Genomic DNA, 12,607 nt, shown 5'->3' on the forward strand with positions numbered 1-12,607 from the left:
AGATCTTTGGGTTATAAACTTACATTTCAAGTTTCAACAAAATCGGATAAAAATTGTAACCTCTGATATACCACATTTTACGCTATTTGAGAACGAAGGGCGGCTATTTTATCTGTCAGTTTTTGGCCGATTTTCACGAAATTCGAACTCAGTCGTCCTTAGGGTGTAACGGTGATATAATAATATGATTTTTTAAATCGGATAATAATTATGACCTCTATAGGGTCCACTAGCTAAAAACGTGATTTTTCGTACAATCAGGGGCCATAATTCAGGAAGTTACGATCCCATATGCGCGAATATCGAAAGGAACCGAGATCTTTGGGTTATAAACTTACATTTCAAGTTTCAACAAAATAGCATAAAAATTGTGACCTTTATAGGGTCCACAACCTTGATATACCATATTTTTACGCTATTTGAGAACGAAATTCGAACTCAGCCGTCCTTATGGTGTAACAGTGATATATTAACACGGTTTTTTTAAATCGGATAAAAATTATGACCTCTATAGGGTCCACAAGCCAAAAAACGCGTTTTGCGTACAATCAGGGGCCATAAATCATGAAGTTACGGTCCGATATGCGCGAATATCGAAAGGAACCAAGATCTTTGTGTTATAAACTTACATTTCAAGTTTCAACAAAATCGGATAAAAATTGTGACCTCTATAGGGTCCACAACCTTGATATACCATATTTTTACGCTATTTGAGAACGAACGGCGGCCATTTTGTCTGTCAGTTTTGGGTCGATTTTCACGAAATTCGAACTCAGCCGTCCTTATGGTGTAACGGGATTTTTTGTACAATCAGGGTCCATAATCCATGAAGTTACGGTCCGATAGATGCCAATATCGAAAGGAACCGAGATCTTAGAGTGATAAACCTATATTTCAAGTTTCATTGAAATCGGATAAAAATTGTGACCTGTAGACTGTTCACAAACAATTGTGGGCGGACGGACGGAAGGACGGACAGGGGCGACGACAATATACGTCCACATGAAATGTGGGCGTATAAAAATATGGTATATCAAGGTTGTTGACCCTATAGAGGTCACAATTTTTATCCGATTTTGTTGAAACTTGAAATATAAGTTTATAACTCAAAGATCTCGGTTCCTTTCGATATTTGCGCATATCGGACCGTCACTTCCTGAATTATGGCCCCTGATTGTACGAAAAATCGCGTTATAGCTTGTGGACCCTATAGAGGTCATAATTTTTATCCGATTTAAAAAAACGTATTATTATATCACCGTTACACCCTAAGGACGGCTGAGTTCGAATTTTCATTTTAAAGCGAGAGCCTCAACCAGAATGTGAACACTGTCATGACAGTTAAGCGCATTTTGACTGAGTGCAAGCATTTCAAGAATATTAAATCGAATTTATACCGATGTCAGTCACTACATAACATGTTTGCCCAACCGGGTTTATATGGTAAAGCATTAGACTTTTTAAAAGAGACAGGATTTTATCATAAATTTTAATTGTATATATATATATATATCATTTCATTTTTGTATTTAATATTTATATGCATAAAAGTTGTATTTTATTTTTAGTTTTACTAACTGTGATATTGTTTTTATTTATGCATATAATGTTTTTCTGTGATGTAGTATTCATCATATGTTTGGCGCAATATAGCCCGGTTGGAGCTGACGTGCCATAAAACCACATTTCATTTTCATTTCGAATTTCGTGAAAATCGGCCCATAACTGACAGACTAAATCGCCGACCTTCGTTCTCAAATAGCGTAAAAATATGGTACATGTATATCAAGGCTGTGGACCCTATAGAGGTCACAATTTTAATCCGATTTTGTTGAAACTTGTTAAGTTTATAACACAAAGATCTCGGTTCCTTTCGATATTTGCGCATATGGAATTGTAATTTCCTGAATTATGGCCCTTGATTGTAGGAATAATCACTTTCTTTTTAGCTTGTTCTCTATCCATCTCTCGAAAATGTGGGCGTATCATGCCTGGTAGCCGCAGGTTTCTATAGATATAAGCTGATACGGCACCATGGTATTTCTTCATAACACAATTTGTAGTTTTTATCACGTAACTTGCAAATGTTTTTATTCATTCGTCCATCACGTGACAACCATAATTGAAATTGCTTTAAAATAAAATTCTGTGCGACTATGCCATATAGCTTTCAATAATAATGACAATATTTTTAAAATTAAGCCTCTGTCAGCATGTGTATAAAACAAGCCAACAGTGAGGCTGATGTTCCCCGCCGAAATCCCCAAATAAATAGATGACACATTAATTAATCGCATATCTATTTTTTTCAAAAGTATCGAGCAATCAAACTGATTATCAACTATACACTAAGTTTCATCACTCTCTATCAGATAGCATCAAAGTTATCTTGTCCAAAAGAATCGACCATGGAAATTGCTTATCTCTGCTTAGCTTTATCTCGATATGTTAATCATTGAACTCAGTCAAGACGAACATCTACATCAAGTTTAAACATTCTACCTCAATTAGAAAGAGAGTTCTTATGTTCCAAAGTTATCATGTCCCAAAGCATCAACCAATCAAATTGCTTATCTCTACTTACCATAAGCAGAAAATGCTCATCTTCGCACTCTATCAAGGCATTGACCTCATAACACTAGGGACCGGGTATCATTCAGATTTGATGAAAAAAGGAAAGTAACTGAGCTTACCATCTATAATCTAATACACATATTCAGTTAATAGATTGCCATGCAGAAATTGTTAAATACCATCAAGATTCATCAAAAACCGCCCATGCCCAGTTTGTGCTACCGTTTAGTTTGACATCGGTTGTCTAGTTTATGAAACTAAATGGTCATAAACTGGATGACCGATGTCAAAACTAAATGGTGTTTCTTAAACTAAACAATAGCACGAACTGGGCGTTATTTGAAAATGCTCAATATCGAACTTAGTCAAGGTATTGACGTAATGAAACTATACACCAAGTTTCATCACTCTCACTTACTTAAAACAAAAGTTATTGTGTACCAAAGCATCAACCAATCAAATTGCTTATCACTGCTTACCCTATACAGAAAATGCTCATCTTCACACTCCATCACGGCAATGACCTAATAAACACCTACACCAAGTTTGAACATTTTAGCTCAATTAGAAGGAGAGTTATTGTGTTCCAAAGTCTCGGCCAATCAAATTGCTTATCCCTCTGCTTACCCTGAGCAGAAAATGCTCATTATCGAACTTAGTCAAGGTATTGATGTAATGAAACTATACACCAAGTTGCATCACTCTCACTTAATTAGAACTAAAGTTATCGTGTCCCAAAGCATCAACCAATCAAATTGCTTATCTCTGCTTACCCTAAGCAGAAAATGCTCATCCTCAAACTCCATCAAGGCATTGGCCTAATAAACACCTACACCAAGTTTGAACATTCTAGGTCAATTAGAAGGAGAGTTATTGTGTCCCAAAAAGTGTGACGGACAGACAGACGGACAGACAAACTCATTTTAATAGTCCCCTGCTTCCTTCGAAAGGCGGGGGACAAAAAAGAAGCGATTTTTCGTACAATCAAGGGCCATAATCCATGAAGTTTCTATCAAATACATGCCGCAATATCGAAAGGAATTGAGATCTTTTGGAGATAACCCTATATTTCGTCAAAATTGGATAAGAATTGTGACCTGTAGAGTGGATATTGAAAGGAACCAAGTTTGGGTTATAAAGATGCATTTCAAGGTTCATCAAAATCAGATGAAAATTGTGACCTCCATAGTGCCCACACGCTAAAATCGTGATTTTTCGTACAATCAGGTGCCATAATCCATGTAGTTTCGATCGGATACATGCCAATATTAAAAGGAATCGAGATCTTTTGGAGATAAACCTATATTTAGAGTTTTGTCAAAATCGGATAAGAATTGTGACCTGTAGAGTGGACGGACGGACGGGGCCACAACAATTATGTGGGCATATAAAAACGAACACAACATTATGGATAACAACCACTAACAACTTCTATATGAATTTTTAATATTTTATTTATGTAGTAATAATAACAATAACAATTTTATCAATGTTTCAAATTATTCAATGACATTTGTTTCATTCACTTAGCATTAATATCCGTTATTACTATACCTCATTTATTATGTCCATTCCAATGCTGTGAAAATCTTGTTTGTTGGTAAGCTACTAGACACTTTCATCATTAACATACTGGTAATGATATTGTCACTTTTATTCGTGATAGTATCAATTATTACAGCCGATTTTGTTTTTGTAGTATATGATACAGACAAGGCAAAGAACAGGCCCCCTGAAATGTCTACAACCTAGTAATAGATGATCATTTCAATTTTTTCACTTCATTTTACAAATATCCCAGTATAGCTGAAAACAGGGTTGTTACTTGATATTCTAAGGACTGATAGCATGTCGCACAGCAATTAAACCCATTGACACTTTTATAATTTCAATCTTTCAGGTACCATAGAAAATATTCAAAGAGAGCTTCAAACTGGGCCATGGCACCAATAAAACAAACCAAAGACTACAGCTTCATGCCGTCCTTGATATACAATATAGTGAAGGCCAGTCTCGGTGATAAAGGCAAAGCGAGACGGAAAAGACCACTACATCAGGATGACCCCCGAAAGATTGCAGGCACATTTGCAAAACCCCAACCAGAACCAACTTTAGAAATAGCCAAGAAACAGAAAACCAGATTTTAATATAAGTATTTTCATAATATCGCGTTGGATTAAAACCTGTGTACTGTCCATTTCTGTCTGGAAACGATCTTCTTATTTTCAGGACACAACAGGAGGGTACTACTACTCTATTCCCTGTACGAAGGCGTCCGTGGCGCCACCTAACAAATTGTCTGTAGGCTGCATGTCTTCTCCTTCGATTAATGTCTTCGTCCATATCAATTGCTAGCACATCGTTTCTATATACATTGGCAAGATCCGGACGCCTGGCTCTAAAAAATACTGTTCAAACTCCTGAAAAAATATTAACTATTTTTAAAATCTATTTTCAGTAAACCAGCTAATTTGAAGTGAGTGAAATGAAGGGTGCAGAACTTCCTGCAATGACATTAGGCCAATGACATTAATTTTGGGGGATGAAATATATCTAAGGATATTATTACAGAAGAAAAATCACTTCTGGTCATAATGAAACACAATTCTCTGGTCCATTACCGCAACATAACTTCTCAATATCTGCTGGCATATCTCCACATCTGTCATAGGAAGACCAATCTGGGGCAGCTGAGGTTGGATTAGCGGGTTGGATTGGCTGTTGATTTCTTAGTTCTTCAGAAATATTAAATAAAACTGCATGCATTTTTTCAGCAACAGACAACAAAAGTCTCCTAATTCTATCCACTTCTAGCTCATTTACCATTTTCTGAAATTGTTTGAAAATTATGTTTGCAATTAGATAAATATAATTGTTTGCTGTAGATTTCACTTTTACTGAACATTACGGCGTAGTGATACATCATTTTTTGACAGCAATTCAACCATTGCAAAGTCCTTTATATTGACCCAGTGTTTCCATCAAGGTCAATTGAATAACAATAGTTCATTTTAAATAAAAAAAAAAGTTACTTTAAATAAGAAATTATATCTCCTAAGGAGATATCGCAGTACTTTATGAAATATCTCACACAAGCGACATCTATATATATATTTATATATATATATATATATATACACAAGCGATATCTACTGTAGAATGTATTATTGGGTGATTAATATATATATATATATATGCTATAAATTCCTTAAAATCTAACAATACTATCGTTATTAAAGAAAGCGATAAAGGAAGTGCCGTTGTTATCATGGATGCGGAATATTATGAGAGAAACGTCCTTAAAATACTTGACGACAAACGGGTGTATATAACCATAGATTCAAACCATGATAAAAGAACAATGGGATTAATAAACGCCTTAATCCAAGATCACAAAAACGAACTGACGGACAACGAACAGGATTATCTCCGAAAATTCGAGTATAAAACAAGTCTTCCAAAAATCCATAAATCCAAGATGATCAAGGAGTCTATTAAACACCAAAATGCTGAATTCATGAATATTTGCCAGCCAGACGATCTCCCATTCAGACCAATAATTGCCGGTCCGTGCTGCCCTACTAATAGACTATCAAATCTTATTGATATCCTACTTAAGCCGTACGTGCCAAATGTAAAATCTGTTATTCGGGATGACATAGATTTTGTTAATAGATTGCCCCAAAATCTGAACGATGGCGACGTTTTCGTAACTATCATTCATATAAATCATGTCACCCACGCCATACCAAAAATAATATACCCTTTTCTTTAGCTAGAAAAATATGCACTATTGTGATAGATGAAGACCTCCGGGTTGTCAGATTAGGTGAGCTAAAAAGAAATTTATTGAAACAGTACTACCCCCTCGAGGTAATAGAAGTTGGGATAAATAAGGCTTTGGCAATTGATATCCAAACACCGAGGGCTACTAAGGCAAAAGACAGTTCGGATAATATCATTACCTTTGTCGCTACTCATAACCCCCAACATCCCAACTTCTTTAAAACAATGTACGAGAGCAGGGCAATCCTGGCATCAAACGACAACCTCAGAACGAAATTTGATAATGTTCAATTCAGTAAACCACAAAGACAGCCACCTAATCTCAAACGCCCCCTAACCAAAGCAAAATTCAATTCATCTATCACAAGGACCGGCTTTTATGTATCTAAATGCCTGGATCTTCGATGCAAATGTTGCGACCATATTACGCCAAATAACAAATATAATTTTCTTAAGTTTACATTTAGTGTCAACGACAATATGAACTGTGACACAAAAAAATCTCATATATGTCTTGACTTGCAATGGGTGTCTAAATTTTTACATAGGGGAGACATCCACGCATCTACGGGATAGAGTACGCAACCATCGACGGGATTGTAATATTGAAAATGGACCTTTATTTGTAAATAGACATCTTTAAATGTGCACAACACCTACAAGTAAAATTCCAAATTGTCCCTTTTTATAAAATGAAAGTCGATGACACCACGAAAAGGAAATTAATGGAAAACCATTCTATTAAAAAATATGTTCCTCGACTTAATAGTCAATAAGTAACAATTGGTCATTAGCTTCATTAATTTTCTTAAATCTATCCCATGATTATCTTCCACTCATTGTTCATAAATTGAACCCATATACTACAGATTAACACACGTGTGTACATGTCTTCTATTAGTTAACGATATACTATGTAACCATAGACAATGGTAACTATAGCCAATTAAAACCACAGTGTTACTATGTAAATATGTATAAATATACTATACTGTCCATCTTATACAATGGCATTATTTATGAATAGTCCCAAGACGGACGAAAAGTACTTTAAAATGTTAAAATGTTATTAAACCAGTAATCCTTAAGTGGCATTTAGCGATTGGAAAACACATTAATAGAACACAATTTTTATGGGAAACAATCACTGGTTTATTCTAAAAGCACGACGTTTCGACAAGTATCCTCTTATCGTTATCAAGCACAATGACATTTCATAAACTTCAGATGAATATATAAGAGTGGACATGGTGAAACCATATAATAAGATAAAATAACAATAGCAATAAAGATAAAGGATTAAACAAATTAGACATAAGATAAGTAGGGTAGTTAATTAGACAATCAACAACAAATGGAAAACATTTAGCTAATTATGAAGACCATCAAAGGGAGCCGTTGGATGCTGTTATGTTGTTTCAATGAGGTAATAGGGATGAAACCATTTACTAAGATATGGATAACACTTATAATAAATTAATGTAGGCATTGCATAGTCCATTAACAGAAGGCTAAATAAACAAGATAGGTGATAATATGTATGGTAGATGAGCAAGTGGTTATGACAATGAAAAAATTAAGAGTGTGAAAGCTCAAAAAAGAAATGACAAATGAAGTTAATAGCCTAATAAGTTAAACAGTCCAGAAAAAAGCCATAGGTTGGAAACATATTGTAATAAATGGGGTGATAAAGGGGGGGGGGGGACCATTTAACTTACTATTACATACATACTAATAGTATGTGAACGCTCAAAAAGAAATGACAAATGAAGTTAATAGCCTAATAAATTAAACAGTCCAGAAAAAGGCCATAGGTTGGAAACATATTGTAATAAATGGGGTGATAAAGGGGGGGGGGGACCATTTAACTTACAAATACATACATACTAAGATATACCTGAATTATAACTAGTAAAACATCTGTGTCTTAGATTTAAATATTGTCGACTAGTAAATTTAGTACTTGTAGTTTATAGGGTTTGACCTATTGACACAATTTACATTGAGGTTAACTGGCGGAACAAGGCAATTATAAAAACATACTTTGGTTACTTAGAATATAAAGCAAAATACATCAAAATGATGTGCTATAGTTTAATGTTCTGCAGTAAATATTTATGAAGATGCCTGCATGTAGAAACAAGCTCATTTCTTCTATTTAAAGAGGAAAGTTCTGGTTTACAAATAATGAAGTATTTCTCCCATATGCATAAGTTTCATCTATTTGTGGAGGGGCTGTACGGTTTGGAATTCTTTAAAATTTTCCATGTGATGCTGTAATTTATATTATCGTCTTTAAGTTTCCATATGTATTTACTCAATTCCGTGCAGTTTTTCAGCTTAGTGTTTCTAAAAGAATAAGTGTGGTTATTAAATCTGATTTAAAAAGGGCCTCCGTGAGGCCTACATAGGTTTCTTCTGGTTTGTTGTTAGCGGAGACTGTCGCTTAGTATATTACTGACTCTGTCAAACCCTTTTTTGGTAAGGGGCAACTGTCGCGATTTCTACAATTACATTTTTCGTTATTTGAGTATGCATCACTTTTAGCCAGGATTGATTTATTGCGGTTGTTGATGCTCTGTTGAATATTATTCATTGTACAATAGCTAATTTTGACGGTATTTCGGTTGAATATTTTGTGAAGTTTATTTGTGATTGGGAATTCCTCGTCTAATATTTTAAGGAAAGTTTTACCAACATTTGTCTGTACGTTTCGGCTGTATGGTGGATTGAACCAAATTACATTTCTTTCTCGTTTACGGGGTCTGTTGTTGTAGTTTTCTGGTATGCTTGGGGAATAGGTGAGTTGATGATCGTATCCGCTGTTATTCAGTGCCGTTTGGTATAGGGGCGCAGCCTTGTCGAATGTTTCTTTGTCACTCGATATTTCATTTAGACGTTTGTTAATGGCATCTGGAATGTTTTTGAGTAGACTGGGTGGGTGGTTGGACTTTTTGTTTATATACAGCGGTGAATTGTTCAGTTTGTTGAATGGGGCGTATTTACCATTTGCAAGGTTTAGCGTAACATCAAGGAAATTGTGGTGTTTGTCAATTCATTATGTCATTAATGTGTTTCCCTACTTTGTGATAGCTATTTGTATAGACATGCGCAGTTGATATTGAGATGTACAGTTCCGCCATGCCGATGAATAAATATTGTTAAAGCCTTTCCTGATGTTATCGTTGCAAATATAAACCCACAAATAGAATATGGCGACGAGGATGTGTGAACATGTTAGCAGATACATTCATTCATCAAAATAAGTAAGAAAATGAGTATTCCTGTGCCACAATTTTTCTTGCCAACGCCTGGAAAGCCGATTGGCGTGATTTGTTCGAGAACTATCTAATCGCGGTAGGTCACAGGTGGTAATGATTATGCAGACTCGAGAAAACGAGCACTTCTACTTCACTGTATTGGTGCATATGGTCTTTCTACATATAATTTTTTAGTTGATGAGGGAAATTCGTACAGAACAGCTATGAATGCACTAGAAAAACATTTCGGTCATAAATATAATGTGAGTGTTGAACGGGTTAGATTTATGTCGAGAGCTCAGGTGAAAGTATCGACGATTATGTTGCTGTACTTCGAAATTTAAGCGCAAATTGTAATTATGGCGTAATCAAAGATGAACTTATTCGTGATGTCATTGTCGAGAAAGTCTATCATAAAAGTGTTAGAGAACGACTTTTGATGGAGGATGAATTGACTTTAGACAAAGCTTTAGTTATCGCACGCCGTGTCGAATAAGCCATAGTAGAAACCAAAGATTTGAATCATTCGCACACTAATCAATCTACAAGCAAGACAAATAATTTAGAAGTTCAGAAAATTCACAGACAGGCTACAAATAAAGGTCGTGGGTACAGAAGTTATTCTACACAATCTCCAAATAATTCATATAGGCCTAGACCACAGTCACTTCCAAGTTCAAGAGGTAATTTCTCTTTTAGCCAGACTAGACCTAGATATCCGTCAATTCAACCAAATAGATTTCAGTATCGATTACCAATCAAACCACGACAACGCAATCAGTCACAACCTGCTCAGTCTTATTCACAAAGCTATTGTTTCCGTTGTGGTAGTTTTCAACACAAAGCCCAGCTAGAAACCAACAGTGTCGTAATTGTTCAAAATATGGTCATTTTGCTCGAGTTTGTAGCGCATCAAGCCGACAAGTTAATTTTATGGATTCATCAGATTATTATGAACCAGTTCAACATGACAGCCATCCACCAGTTGATCTGATGACTGATGAATTTACAGTGTTGACAGTGACTAATGGTGGCAAGCGGAAATTAGATTGCGAAGTTATTCTGAATTCTATTCCAGTTACAATGCAAGTAGATACAGGTTCTCCAATCTCAATTATAAATAAGTTTATATATGATAGATATTTCAGTGATGTTATACTTACCCAGCCAGATACTTACCTTAGAAGTTATAACCAGTCATTCATAGATGTTGTTGGTGTTGTTACCTTACCTGTCAGCTTCAAAGATCGACATTGCCTTTGTAAATTTTATGTTGTTTCATCAGGAGATCCATTGCTTGGTTTAGATTTGATAGCATCCTTACGTATGAATATTTGTGTCCAGCCTGCTACTTCCCAGATAGCTATGGAAGACCAAAGTGTTATAGTCAATAGAATTTCCTGTTTTGATGACTTAAAACAAGAATTCCCGAAAGTGTTCAATGGTCTTGGCAAAGCTCAAAAGTTTCAGCACCAGTCCATACTTAAAGAAGATTTTATTCCAGTTGCTCACAAACCCAGACCAATCCTCTTTGCATTAGAAAAAGAATTTAAAGAGGAAATTGATCAGCTGCTTCGAAAAGACATTATTGTTGTGATTTTGCCCTGTATAATACAGATGTCCGTCAGGATAACCGGGACTACTTCCACCTATCCACGGAGTCCCGTGCTACCAGCGGGATTTGACCTATATATTGCTGTTTTGCCGTAGCAGCAGCTCAGATTATGTTTAGACTCAAAATAGGTAACATTGTTAGTTTATGCGGACGCCTTACATGCCAAGCGGGGCTTGGATAATATGGTAAAATAAAAAACTTTTATTTAACAAGGGGAGAAGGATATAGTATATATTGCTTTGTACTAGTACTCTAATCAAATAGATTGAAACTTTATTGAGCGAGTTGCGTGCGGTTCTTGTCACGACTTGTGTGTACGCCTGCACGGGCATATCAACACGTGTTTTATTTAATTAGGGAGTGACTTTGTTTACTATTATCTCGCCATGTTTCCTCTTAATTGTAAGGATATAGTGATGAAAAAATGAGATCATCATGGCTAGATGGGCGACATATTCCACCGTCGTCCACGGGTGGCAATTCCATATCCCGTCAGTTTTATACGGGTAATAGTCCATTCAACCGATCTCAACGGTGTTATAATATTCCAGAGTCATTGTTCTTTGATGGCTATTCCAACTGGCCTAGTTTTGCCAATAAATTTAGCAGGTTTGCCATAGAACAGACATGGTCCGACCAGGAATGTAGGGAACAGTTGTTCTTTTGTTTAAAGTGATATGCGGTCGATGTTCATAGAATAGTCCTTTCACGGAATGGTAATTTGACATGCTTTGAACTTATGACAAAACTCGAGGAATGTTTTAGTCGTGCAGAAATGTCTCGGGCCGCAAACCCATTTCACAATCGATCATCACCGGTCCAAAGAATTAGTTGTAGGCGTAATGATAATGTACTGGCAGCAACCGAAATCCGAGCCGAAACTCCCGAATCACAGAAAATGACTTCGTCCAAAATAGAGCAGTGCTGGGACAGGATGGATCGTACGTGTACTGACATCATCAATAAAATTGACAAATTAACTGATCAGTGTCGTCAGTTAACCGATATTTGTAATTCCTCAGAAAGAACTCATCGGTCACGGGCAATAATGCCCAATGCGAAAACTCCAAGCTTATTTTGGAGAATTTAAAGTGCGACCCACAAGTTGTCCATGAACGAGCTGCAATAGACGAATTAAAACTTGAACTCGATCAAGCAGACAAGCCTTGTGTCCCAAGTTTGTCCAGTGATTCAGCTGTCGAGATGTACGAGGATAACACTTTGACTACCAAACGGGTCGGATAGACGCGGGATGATCGCCAGTTTTGAAACCGCCCAGGCATCCAACGGTTTCACTAACATCGATTTATACGGTGATGTAACAATATCACCACCCCGAGGGGTGATCAAAAGTTCCAGGATACCGAAGCAA

This window comes from Patella vulgata, chromosome 2 (assembly GCF_932274485.2).
Source record: "Patella vulgata chromosome 2, xgPatVulg1.2, whole genome shotgun sequence".
Lineage (NCBI taxonomy): Eukaryota > Metazoa > Mollusca > Gastropoda > Patellidae > Patella > Patella vulgata.